Below are 12,284 nucleotides of genomic sequence, written 5' to 3' on the forward strand. Positions count from 1 at the left end.
TCTCTTCCCCCTGCCTTCTGGTGCTCTCTCTCCTCTTTCTTCTCCCCACCCCCACTGATGCCCACCACTTTTCTCTTCCCCTGCGCCAGTGCTCTCTGTCTCTTCCCCCCAACACACACACACATGCACACACTTTACTAAGCAGCAGCACCTCCTTCTCTTCTTTCAACTTTTAAATCAGGTCAAGCTGCGGAGGAAGCTGCAGTCGCACCTGGCATGTTGATTCCCCCAGTGTGCCTCTGGGCCAGCAAGGCCGTCCATAGGCCATCTGAGAAAAAGGTGCCTCTGGCTGGGGGTAGAGTGAGCGAAGCCCAGGAGAGGGGAGAGCAAGTGAGGCACCAGGAGCTGAGTGCCCGGAGTAGGAGGAGCGGAGCACCAGAGGTGGGGAGACGGCATTTGGGCGCCCTGTGTGCCCCAGACCTCTGCCTGCTATTCCGGGCCTAGTGGCACCACTGTGGCAAACCCCAATGCTGGCTCCTCTTTTTATGTATATCTGTGCACGCCCAAAGCACATATTTTGCCTAGGGATAGTTGATGAAGGTGTTTGAGGGCAGGGCATCCTCAAGTCTGGATGGGTGCCTGGTGTGTATGGCTTCTGAAGAAACATATTGCCCTGAGGAGATGGGGGAAGAAATAAATTAAGCTTGAACTCAATAGAAGAGCAATTGCAGAAGGTAAGAAAGAAAAAAAGGATCAGGCCAACAAAGTACATACTAGCCCAGAAGGGCAACAGATGTAGTGTAAATCTGAGTACAATTAGTTCCAGAACAGACATATTCCCATTCATCTGGACAACTGAATCAAGCGTCACCATCATGCATTTTTCTTCCTCCCTCCCAATCCCTTTCCTTGTGTCTGGTGTCTTTTTTAGATTGTAAGCCTGAGGGCAGGCACAGCCTAATGGCTGATTCTTCTAAGCTGCTCTGGAAGCCTTTTGACTGAAGAGTGGGAATAAAAATGCTTTGAGTAAATAATAATAAATAATAGTGGAGAAGGTTGTGCATGAGTTAGAAACAGAATGATGGCTGCATATGAGAATGGGGTAAGAACTATCTGGCTGTGTGTGCAGTGGGGAATGTGTGGCAATGTGCTGACTGTAGAGATGTGTGCAAATAGGGTGAAGGGGTGTTTGTGTGTGTGTGTGTGTGTGAGAGAGAGAGAGAGAGAGAGAGAGAGAGAGAGAGAGAGAGAGAGAGAAAACAGGAAAGACCAGTGGAGGCTGGTGGCTCCGATGTAAGTGGGATGGTGAATCTGCTCCAGGTTTCAGTCAGAACTCTAAAGGAGCTATCCAAGGTTGGATAGATCCTTTAGAGTTCTGACTAGAACCTGGAACGGTTTCACTGCCTCACTGACATGGGAGCCACCAGCCTCCACTGGGAAAGAACAATAATGAAAATTTAAATGTCACCCTGCTTGAAATACTTTAGAATGGCAACTAAGCTCAGTGGTGCAGCTAGGTAATTCTAGACCCTGAACTTAATGGGAGCGGGGAGGGGGGGCTTTCAATGGCCATGTCTATGAGTTTAGTTGTGAAGCGCACAACTGAAGCTCACAACATTTCCCTCCACCCCGCCATTCCATGCTTTAAAACTGCTTCTACATTTGTAATATGTTGGAGAAACAACAAAAGTTTTGCCAATCCTGATTAAAATCATCATCATCATCTTCTGAGCTTGTGTAGTTTTGCATTTTAAACTCACTTAAATCCAGCGGAGGCTGGTGGCTCCATTTTCAGCGGGGCTGTAAATCTGCTCTGCGTTTCAGTCAGAATCAGCCAGAACTCTAAGGGCGCAATCCTGTGCATGTTTAGACAGAGAAAAGGCCTACAACTCCCAGCATTCCCCAGCCAGCTGGCTGGGAAATGATGGGAGGTGTAGGCCTTTTCTCTGTCTAAACATGCATAGGACTGCGCCCTAAAAGACCTATCCAAGGTGCTGAGGATTTAGCACCTTGGATAAGTCTGTTAGAATTCTGACTGTAACCCAGAGTGGATTTACAGCCCCTCTGAAACCACAGCCACCAGCCTCCACTGCTTAAATCATAGTACCATTTGCATTCCTTATTTTGGCACATCTTAGTTTACGTAAACATTTACGTAGACTAAGACGGCGAGAATAAGGGGAACGCAAAGAGCATAGATGCTACGCTATTTGCGTTCCCCTTATTTTCGCCGTCTTAGTCTATGTAAATGTTTACGTAGACAAAGATGTGCCAAAATAAGGAACGCAAATGGCGGCGGCCATGGCCGCCACCATTTGCGTACGCGCGTTTTGTTTTTTGTTTTTTAAGTCAGCCGTGATAGGCTATGTAAACATTTACGTAGCCTATCACGGCTGACTGCAGGGACGCAAACGGCGGCGGCTATGGCCGCAGCCATTTGTGTCCCTGCTAGCCAGCGGCTGGATGTCCGGCTGCTGGCGGAGCCAGCCGGCTGCTCCGCAGAATCGCTGCAGAGCACAGCTGGCCGGCCAGGATTCTGGGGGGAGGGGGGAGGAATGGAGCGCCTCCCCCCCGGCCAGGATTCTGGCGGGAGGGACGGAACGCCTCCCCCCCAACCATAAACATAATCCACGAAACCTTTCGTACATCCCTATATAAAGTATAGAAGGAGACAATTCCACTAGTGTCTCTAGCACTAGTAACCTCAAATCAAAGAATATGTACAAAATTAAAGTGTGGTAGGCCCCTCCCAAAACAATGCAGCCTACTTGAGTGGGAGTCCTTGAACTTTAGTAAAGTAGCAACACAATCCTATGCACGTTCAATCAGAAGTCAGTCCCACCTACTTCCAGGTAAATGCAGGATTGGAGTCTTAACCTGCCTTTACATTAAAGAAAAACCCTGCAGTCTTCCCATTGTGGAGCCTTTCTGCATTTACAGTGGGCTCCTAGAAGGCGACCATGTGATTGCTGAGAGGGCAATTTTTTAATTTTCAAGGATCCATAGAGATCAATGAAACAGCACCATCTAGTGGCTGTTTTAATAGTGTAACAATACGACTTAAATAGATAGTTCATTATTTCCAGATCTTTTTGAGATGGAATAACCAGGAAATATCTCTGGAGGTGCCCTGGAAGTTGACAACATCATGAAAAGGACCCGCAAACTTCTGTGAGTGAGCAATCTCAATAGCAGGATAAAAGCTCTCTGTGAGGACCTAAAGGGACAAGTATGTGTTCATTTACAGGACAAGGGCCATTTATCTAAACAGGATCAGTGCAGTGGTTTCCAGTCCAACTAGAATGAATAACAGTAGCTGTTCATGAGAGCAGACTTGCAAAAAGCCCAGCTTTGTAACTTTTTACAGTGATGGCTTTCCCCATGTTCTGGACTAGTGCTAAACCTATTCTTATGATTAGTCATTGTACCCTAGTTTAGCCATCTGCTTAGTGACATGCAAAAGCAATGTTAATCTTTTTCAGGAAACTGTAAGTTAACTTTAATTAACTTATTAAGTTAATAAGTGTGATAAATATTCTTTACAATATTAGCAGCATTTCTCAGCCTCTCTTGAGCTGCATACATCATTCAGTAGTTACGGTACAGCAACGAGGAGTACCTGCGGCCCTCCAGATGTTGGAGTACAACCTCCATCATCTCTGACAATTGGCCATGCAGGCTGGGGCTGATGGGTGTTGAAGTCCAACAACATCTAGAGGGCAACAGGTCTTCCCTCCACTGTACAGGCTTCATATATCTCTGCATCAGAGGAAGAGGAAGTAGCCGTCAGTTGGTGCTGTGCCTGGATACAGTTCCAGCTGAGCACCCCTCCCTTCTGCTACAAACTGTCACTGGTGGGAGAGGGAGCAGAAATCCTTTTGCTGTGCCCATGACCTGCTGAACTCTGCAACTAGGAATCTTGTGCCTGAATTTGCAGTTTTCCTCCTTCCTCTCAGTCCCCTTTCCTTTTGGGTTGTGTCTTTTAGATGTGAGCTCGTGCGCAGGAACTGTCATATTTCTTATAGCTGCAAGCCCCCTTGGGAACCTTTTTGGCTAAAAATGCTATAAATAAATCCATCTGTCCTGGAGTTTCCTGGCTTCCTAGAGTTTTTAAATATGAATTCCCAGAGGTGGCAACATTCCTTATTACACCAACCTCCAAAGTCAGATAGAACATACAAAGACTAAGGCAGATGCGTTTGTAACCCTGCAGGCTTTTAATGTTTAATGTTCTCACAGTGCTTAGTGGTTTTGACACTTAAAATCTGCAGCTACCTGCTTATTGTTGTTCATTCCATTTTAGTGAGGAACTACTCCTTCCTGTGTTACTTCCTGTGAGTACCTTATAATCTTGTCAGAGTAGTGTAACCCCTGAAGGTTGTCTGCTCCTTTGGCTTACACAGTATCTGGCTTTGAGTTCTATTCTTGACTTCCAGGTTACTCTAAACCTTTTTAAACTTTCAGTCACTGATTCTGCAAAGGGCTGTGTCCATAGTTTTACGCTACACTGTAGTCCATTGATTCTGTTTGTCCAACAATAATGAATAGTTTTCCATTTGTACACCCTGAGGATGTTGACAGGATCCTTGGAGAGGTGACACCTAGCACATGTGTGCTGAGCCCTTGCCTTTCCTGGCTTATAAAAGTGCCAAGGATAGGGGACTGGCCAAGTGTAGGTAAGTGCCTTTTTATGGCAAGGTGTCATTCTATATTGCCTAAAAGAGGCAGTGGTAAAACTCCTTCCAGAAAGAAACCCTCCCTGAACCCCACCATATAGAGTAATTTCCATCTGGTCTCCAATATTCCATTCTTGTTTGTTTTGTTTGTTTGTTACATTTGTATCCCGCCTTTTTTCCTCCTTAAGGAACCCAAGGCGGCGTACATAATCCTCCTCCATTTTATCCTCTCAACAAGAACCCTGTGAGGTGGGTTGGGCTGAGAGTCTGTGACTGGCCCAAAGTCACCCACCCATGGCTGAGTGGGGACTAGAACCCGGATCTCCCGGCTCCCAGTCCAACACTCTAGCCACTACACCACACTGGCTGTCTTGGGCAATGTGCTAGAGCATGTGGTGACGTCTCAACTCCAGGGGTTTCTTTGACTGCCATAGTTACTCCTTGATGGTTTACATTCATCACTTGCCACAAAGCACCCAGTTGCTGTGCTGTCAATCATTCTAAGGTCATACAACATCTGTTCCTTGGGTTTCCATTTCACTAACTCTTCCTGGTTCTACTCCACACCTTCAACTATTCCTTCATTTTTGCTTTGCACGTTTACACAATAAATGTACAATCCTATGTAAGTTTAAGCAGAAAAAAGGCCTACAGCTCTCAGCATACCCCAGCCAGGGACTTTTTTTCTGTCTAAACCTATAGGCATGCTGGGAGTTGTAGGCCTTTTTTCTGTCCAAACTTGCATAGGCTTGTGCCCTAAGTATCACTTTGTTCAATGGGACTTACTTCAAAGTAACTCTGCATAGACTTGTATCCAGAAGAATGATCACACTATGTAAGCACCCCACAGGATTGGGTTTCTGGCCTGCTGTTTCTCTAATACCACATCCCGTCTTTGTCCTGGACCCAACAATTGAAGATACTTTCAGGTACAGCACACCTTTATTAAGAAAGCGGAAACACCACAGCGGAAGGAGTTCACTCTCTGAGAAGTGAAATAAACTCCTTCCAGAATGCTAGACACCAGTAGCTTTTTATTAGGAAATTGGTTACACAGCCACTTGATCATGTGCAGAATGCTTGTTGACTCAAAAGGAAGTCTAGTTTAACCACAAGTTCTTAAACCGTTGGCTGGCTTGCTGAAGAGTGGCAACATACAGGCAGTTCTCTATTTGGCTTGTTCACATATAGAAACTTTTGCTGGTTAGGCAAACTGCTTTTCAGAACTTTGCAGAGCTTGCATTTTTTGAAGAGAGAAGGTGGGAGTGGTCCACAGTGAAGATACTCAGGCCCAACCTTCACTCAGCCTCAGTATGCCCCACTCCGGTCTATTACAGCTGGCCATAACATCTTTTAGAGTTCTCGTCCATTATTCTGGGTGCTGTTCCCCACGTTCCTTTTAGGAGCAACAGAAAAGAGGTGCTGACGTCATGTGTCAACTCTAAATAAGATAGGTGTTATCTTTCCAATGCTATGTTTCTCACATCTGAAGGCAAGGATGTATGTATCCTTGTCATATAAAAGTAAAATGGGGCTTTCCATTCCATGCTACTTCTCTGAACCCAGTCATGATGGTAATGAAAAAGCTGGTCACTTCTCCATCTAATCTCCTCCAATGTTATCTCGTGTCAGGGTCTCTTGTGTGCTTCCTCCCTGGCACACAATTTGAGCTAATCTGTTTTGCCTGTCCCCTACCCTCCTGGGCCATTCTTACAATCGGCACATTCTTCCCACATCAGTATTTCCAAAATCCATTTCCTCTCCCCCTTTAGCATCTACTGCTAATAGGTATGGACAAATATGTTGATTTTGGTTTTCTTCAGTTTCTCATTTTCCAACTGTAACTTTGTTTCATCCCATTTCTGCATCAGTTTCTGTATTTTCTTTTTACCAGTTGTCATGAAAATGTGTATGCATTTTTGTGTACATTTCTCTTAAGATATGTGTTTTTGTATGCAATTTTGCAGAATATATGCATTTTTTGCAAGCAATTTTTGCTATTATAATGTGTTTCTGCACATTATTTTCACTAACATACATATTTTTGTGCATATTTTCTGCTTCTGCTTCTCCATCCATGTGGCATCTTATCTTCCTCCATTTAAGTCCCTCGACAAAAGCTAGTTCTCTAAATGTTTCGAGTCTAAAGAATGAAATGTGTTCAATATCAGTATATTGCTAAAATCAACAATGAGTTGACCAAGCCTGCCTGGAGGGGGAAAAAGAAAGAGAAGAAAAAAAATCCATGAGGACTAAGCTTTTTTGCCATTGTTCTCTTGGTTCATATTTGGTTCTAATTTTAGAGAAAGTGATGAATCGAAGGCAAAAAGCTGCTCCTCCATTTCCAGGCACCTGCTTTGCACTTGGCAGCACTGAAGCACGAATTCATTTGCTCTCTTGCACCATCTGGAAGCTGACTGTAGAGAAACTGAGCAGAGAGTCTGGTCAGGTAGTGCTTTCTGAATTTCAGATAGCATGCTACAACTTAGTGTTCAAGAGAAGGAGTGAGGAAGAGCAAACTGAGAGCAAATATTTTAAAAATAAAAATGTTTAAAAGGTTGTGCTGTAAAGTGGAAGACAGGCAGTGTGCCCTGCTTGTACACCACAACCACAACAAAACCCCCATAGGTTTTTAAACTGATAGGTTGCTGTTACATGTGAACAGGGCCATTGTCAGCCAGCTAGGCCAAGGCCTACTGAAACAATAGTCTTTAAGGGAGCAATCCTATGGCCACTAGTCAGTGGCTAGATGGCCATAAAACATCTTTTTTTCTGGGAATCGACCTCAGAGCCCGTGTTCTGAGTTTGGTTCCTGAAGAACCGACCTTCCCCCGCTTCCGTGCTGCCTCACAGGCAGTGCGGAACAGCCCCGTGCTCCGCGCTCCGAAGAGGAGTGTGGAGTGACCAAAATGGGGCATTCGGGGGGGGGGGGCGTTCCAGGGTGGGGAAGGAGGAAATGCTGGTACAACACATCCTATGTGTTGTATGGCAGCCTCCTCCTCCGCTCCACCTTCCCATGGCTAGACAGCTGAAATCACTGTCTAGCTGCAAATGCAGGGCAGGAGAAGCATGGAGGGAGCGGTCCCCTCTGTACTTCTCCTGCCCTGCATTAGATAGGCAGTCGCCTCCAAGTTTGGAGGCATCTGCCTCTCCCCATAGGATTGCGCCCTAAGTGCTATTTAAAAACCATGAAGGCAGAACTCAAGTTGATCTCCTTGAAAACAGGGAGCTCCACATCTTGAGCGCTGCCATGGAGAATGTTCTTTCTAGGGTGGCCACATGTCCTATTTTAGAGGACAGTCCTCTATTTGAACAGCTGTCTAACAATAGTCCTGTATTTTGAATGTGTTCTCTATTTGAAGGGCTGTTCAGTCCAAGTCCAGTTTAAAGATAAAGAACCCCAAGAAGGGAGAGCAGGGGCCTTGAAGTTGCTCATCAACATGTAATATCTTCTTGACAGCAGACAGCAGGAACATTTGGTCACAGTCTTCCCCACTATGGTGATATGTATTGTATTTATATTTAAGTTAGGATAATTATTTCTGAATTTGCATCTGCACATATATATTTGCATATGCTTTTTTCTTTTTTTTGGCAAATCTGTGTCCTCTTTTTTGTGATACACAATTTTTGTTGTTGCAAATCTGTCTGTTTTTGTCTCCCTCTTTTTTTGGTGATACATTTCCTCCTTAGTAATACGTAAGTGGCCACCCTACTTATTTTCTATCTAGACCCACTATTTTGAGTGCAACTTTTGATATTATTAGTTATATGCCGCATTCTGTACCAACTGGTTTATGAACAGTCTTCGAAGGCAGCCCCTCATAAAGCGCGTTACATCAGTCCAACCTGGCCATCACTAGAGCATGGACAACTGATGTAAGGTCCATTATCTCCACATAGGGCTGCAGCAGATATACCAGACTAAGCTGATAAAAAGCACTCATAACTACTGCCGCCATCCGAGCTTCCCTAGTTAGCAGTCCAGGAGAACTCCCAGACTGTATATCTGGTTCTTCAGGGGGAGTGCAACCCCACCTAAAACCAGTTGTAAACCTCCATCCTGTCAGTTTCCTTTCCCACAGCACCTCCATCTTGTCTCAATTAAATCTCAGCTTGTTCCCCCTCACCCACCCCCCAAATGCCTCAAAATAGTAGGTTGGTGTGCACAATCAAGCAGCCCACCATGGCTTATTTAAGCTTATTTATGCTGTGGTGCAGTTGGGCTGTCATTCTGAATATTCAAGCCACAGCTGTGGCTTGTCATGTCATCCGAACCCACATTAACAAACCACCCACAACCCTAAAACAGCCCATGGGTTCTGGGCTGTGGTGATCATGCAAGCCTGGTCAGTGATTCAAGACTTCCACAACTTCCCTAGGACAAGTACAGTGGAAATCAGAGGTAAAGCCGAGCATCATCTGCATACTGGTGACACTTCAGGCCCAAACCTCCAGGTTACTTCCCCCAGCAGTTTTATGCAGATGACTTCCCCAGCAGTTTTATGTAGATTGTGTTCAAAACCATGAGAGAGAAGATGAAGCCTTGTGGCATCTCAAAGGCTAATGGCCATGGAGTGGAACAGAAGTATCCCAGCACCACCTGCTTCTCGAGGAATGGTTTTTTGTTGAGCTGTCAATGTTATGTTGTAGTGGTATTATCATTTTTATAATCTATTACATGATATTACATAATAGAGCCAGGGACAAACTGCACCTCTTATGAGACAGCGGGGGTGGGGAGATGGTTTTCTGGGAACCAACAAGGTTGGTTCCCATAAACTGAAAAATCCTATGGCCATCTAGCCGCTGTCTAGTGGCCATAGGATTGTGCCCTAAGTGTGTTTAGGATTGCAGCCTTTTAATAAGATACACCACTGTCATGTTTGTGGAGTGTCCTTATTAGAATCATACAACACATTCTCATACCGGGACTGCTATATTATTTGTTCAGTGCAGATCAACAGGAGCCTGAGAGTACATGACTCAGAGTAGTTCTGGGCTCTTCCATGAATAAAGTTCCCTATGACTATAGAAATACCTCTCTGCACATTGACCAATATATCAGAGCCTGAATCAAAAAAAGTGGCTAGGAAATTATTGACTCAATGATTCCTGGGTTATGAGTAGAGTCTACTGTTTATGGCAGCCTTCCCCAACCTGGTACCCTCCAGATATTTTGGACCGCAGCTCCCAGCATTCCTGACCATTGGCCATGCTAGCTGGATCTTATGGGAGTTGAATGCAAAACATCTGGAGGGCATCGGGTTGGGGAAGGCTGGTTTCTGGTAAACACTGTTTATACATGGCTTAGCATAGGACTGAAAACCACAATATTTTACTTCTGGGAAACATGATAGATTAATTTCTAATGCTCGGCTTTTCTTCCCCCCCCCCCCAGCTTTCCAGGGCAGTCTTATGCAAATAGTTTAGTCTCCTTCCATTTTGTTCTGCAAATTGAAGATCAAATACTTATCTCATCAGGTTTTTATGAGAGCCTAAACTCATTAAATTTGGTTAAAGCCTTGAAGGTTCTCTGTGCGATGGTAATGGAATATGTGTAGAATGTTATTATGATAAGGCATACCCACTGATTACACTGCCAGCATCATTTAAAACACAACTTCAGAGCCCGGGCCAAATCCAGCGCACTGGTGTCCCCTAGAAGCCCATACCCCCATTCCCCAGCCACCAGTAGTTGGGTAGTTTCTTGGCCTTGGTGCAGTTTTATCCCCATTCTAAAAGGTTGAAATGCCTCTCCTAAGGCTTAGTGACCGGCAGGAAGAGCTTTCAGCTACAATCTGCTGGTATTTTTGTCTCCACCCTCCACCGGAATGAAGCCCCTGAGAGCTTATCCAAAACTGAATTTGTCCCATGGGCTGAAAGAGTTTCAGCACCCCTGATTTAAAATATACAGTATATATATTAAAAAGAATATAAATAGTAATGTCACTGTTGCTGGTTGAATACACATGAGAACATCAAGGCAGAGATGTTTTTGATTAGTGTCATGGCTGGTGCCAGCAGCCAGTTAATTGGATGATTGCCAAATTCCAGAGGCTGGTAAGGGGGACTCCACACTTAGCCAAAGCCACCGCTGTCCATTCTCACTTTGCATGGGGCACTGAGGATGGGATCAACGCAAACTGATCCTTCACTCCAAGGATCTGAAGGAGCTTGAATGCAGAGGACCAGATGTATATGTAGTGGAGGAACACTGGGTAAGATAGAGCACATGGTAACATTATGGACCCAAAGGAGAACTCCACTGAATGAGAAAATACATTAAAATCTCCTGTCCAAGTTGGCTCATGTATTCTAGCTCTTGTTTCAATGTATACCTCAGCAGCACAATAATGTCAGGGCTTGCTGTGTCACAAGGAAGTAGCATTATTGATTGTACAGCCTCATAGCCCTGGAGTGCTCCTAGAGCTGTTGCTGTGCCTGAATCTCCAGTTGTGATAGTGGCCAGGATGGGAAAATTGCAACCCTTGGTTTCAGAACAGGCTTCAACCTAGTCATCATCATTATCACCATCACTTTGAACCACTTGGCTAATGTCAGATGCTCTGTGTAATTAAGGTGGCCATATGCGCACTGCCAAAAAAAGAGGAAATGCATCATCAAAACAGAGGATACAGTCAATGTATAACAGCTGCATATGTTAATTGGTATGTATAGATGCAAACATTTAAATGGAAATACAAGGCATCTCACCATAGTTGCGAAGATGGTGGCCTGTGTACTGGTGCAGTGTGTTGTCCAGGTACTAACCATTGATGGGCAACTTCAAGGCCCTTTCTTATGGTTTTTTAAATCTTTAAACTGGACTTGAACTGGACAGCCCTTCAAATAGAGGACTATCCTCTGTAAGTTAGGACACATGGCCACCTTAAGTGTGACACTGCCCTCGATAATTACCTTGAGTCCTCAGCTGATGTAACAAGTGAGACCTACACTATGGTGGGACATGGGAGAGGACCTTCTCTGCTGTGGCACCCCGGATCTGGCACTAAGTAAAAACATGGATTTTTACCAAAGCATTTGAGGGCTAAATGCATTCCCTAAAGTAGCCTGCTGTTTTAATTGTTTTGTTGTTTTAGATTTTAATTTAAACCATTAGCTTTCTTAATGGTTTAATATGTTTTTAGCTGTTTAAATTATTTCTTGTTTTATACTGTTTAAATCGATTTTATCTGTACGCCACCTTGAGATCTCAGTGATATAGGGCAGGATAGAAATGTTTTAAATAAATAAAAAATAATAATACCCATTTCGTGTTGCTGCATCTCAGAAAGCATGTTACGCCAGTGTTTCAGTATTTGCATTGACTTCCTATTATCTTCTGGGTGTCGGTGTGGCCTCCAATATCTTAATGGGTTCAGATGAGGAGATTTAAGGAGCTGCATCCTGTGTCCCATTACAGTGCAATGCAGTGCAGTCCTATACATGTTTACTCAGAAACAGTATATTCAGTGGGACTTACTCCCTAGTAAGTGCGTGTAGGATTGCAGCCTAAGTCTGATCAAAAGCCTATCTCTGGGCAGTACCACTCCGTGCAGTGCCATGTTAGGACATCACATGCTTAGAGAGATGTGTTCTTAGATGTTTTGTTACCAAGGAAGTTACACAGTTTGCAGCTTGTGCAGCTAGAATATTATATAATCC

The sequence above is a fragment of the Heloderma suspectum genome, chromosome 5 (assembly GCF_057233095.1).
Source record: "Heloderma suspectum isolate Gila_16-S chromosome 5, 16-S_ref, whole genome shotgun sequence".
In the NCBI taxonomy this organism is placed as follows: Eukaryota; Metazoa; Chordata; class Lepidosauria; order Squamata; family Helodermatidae; genus Heloderma; species Heloderma suspectum.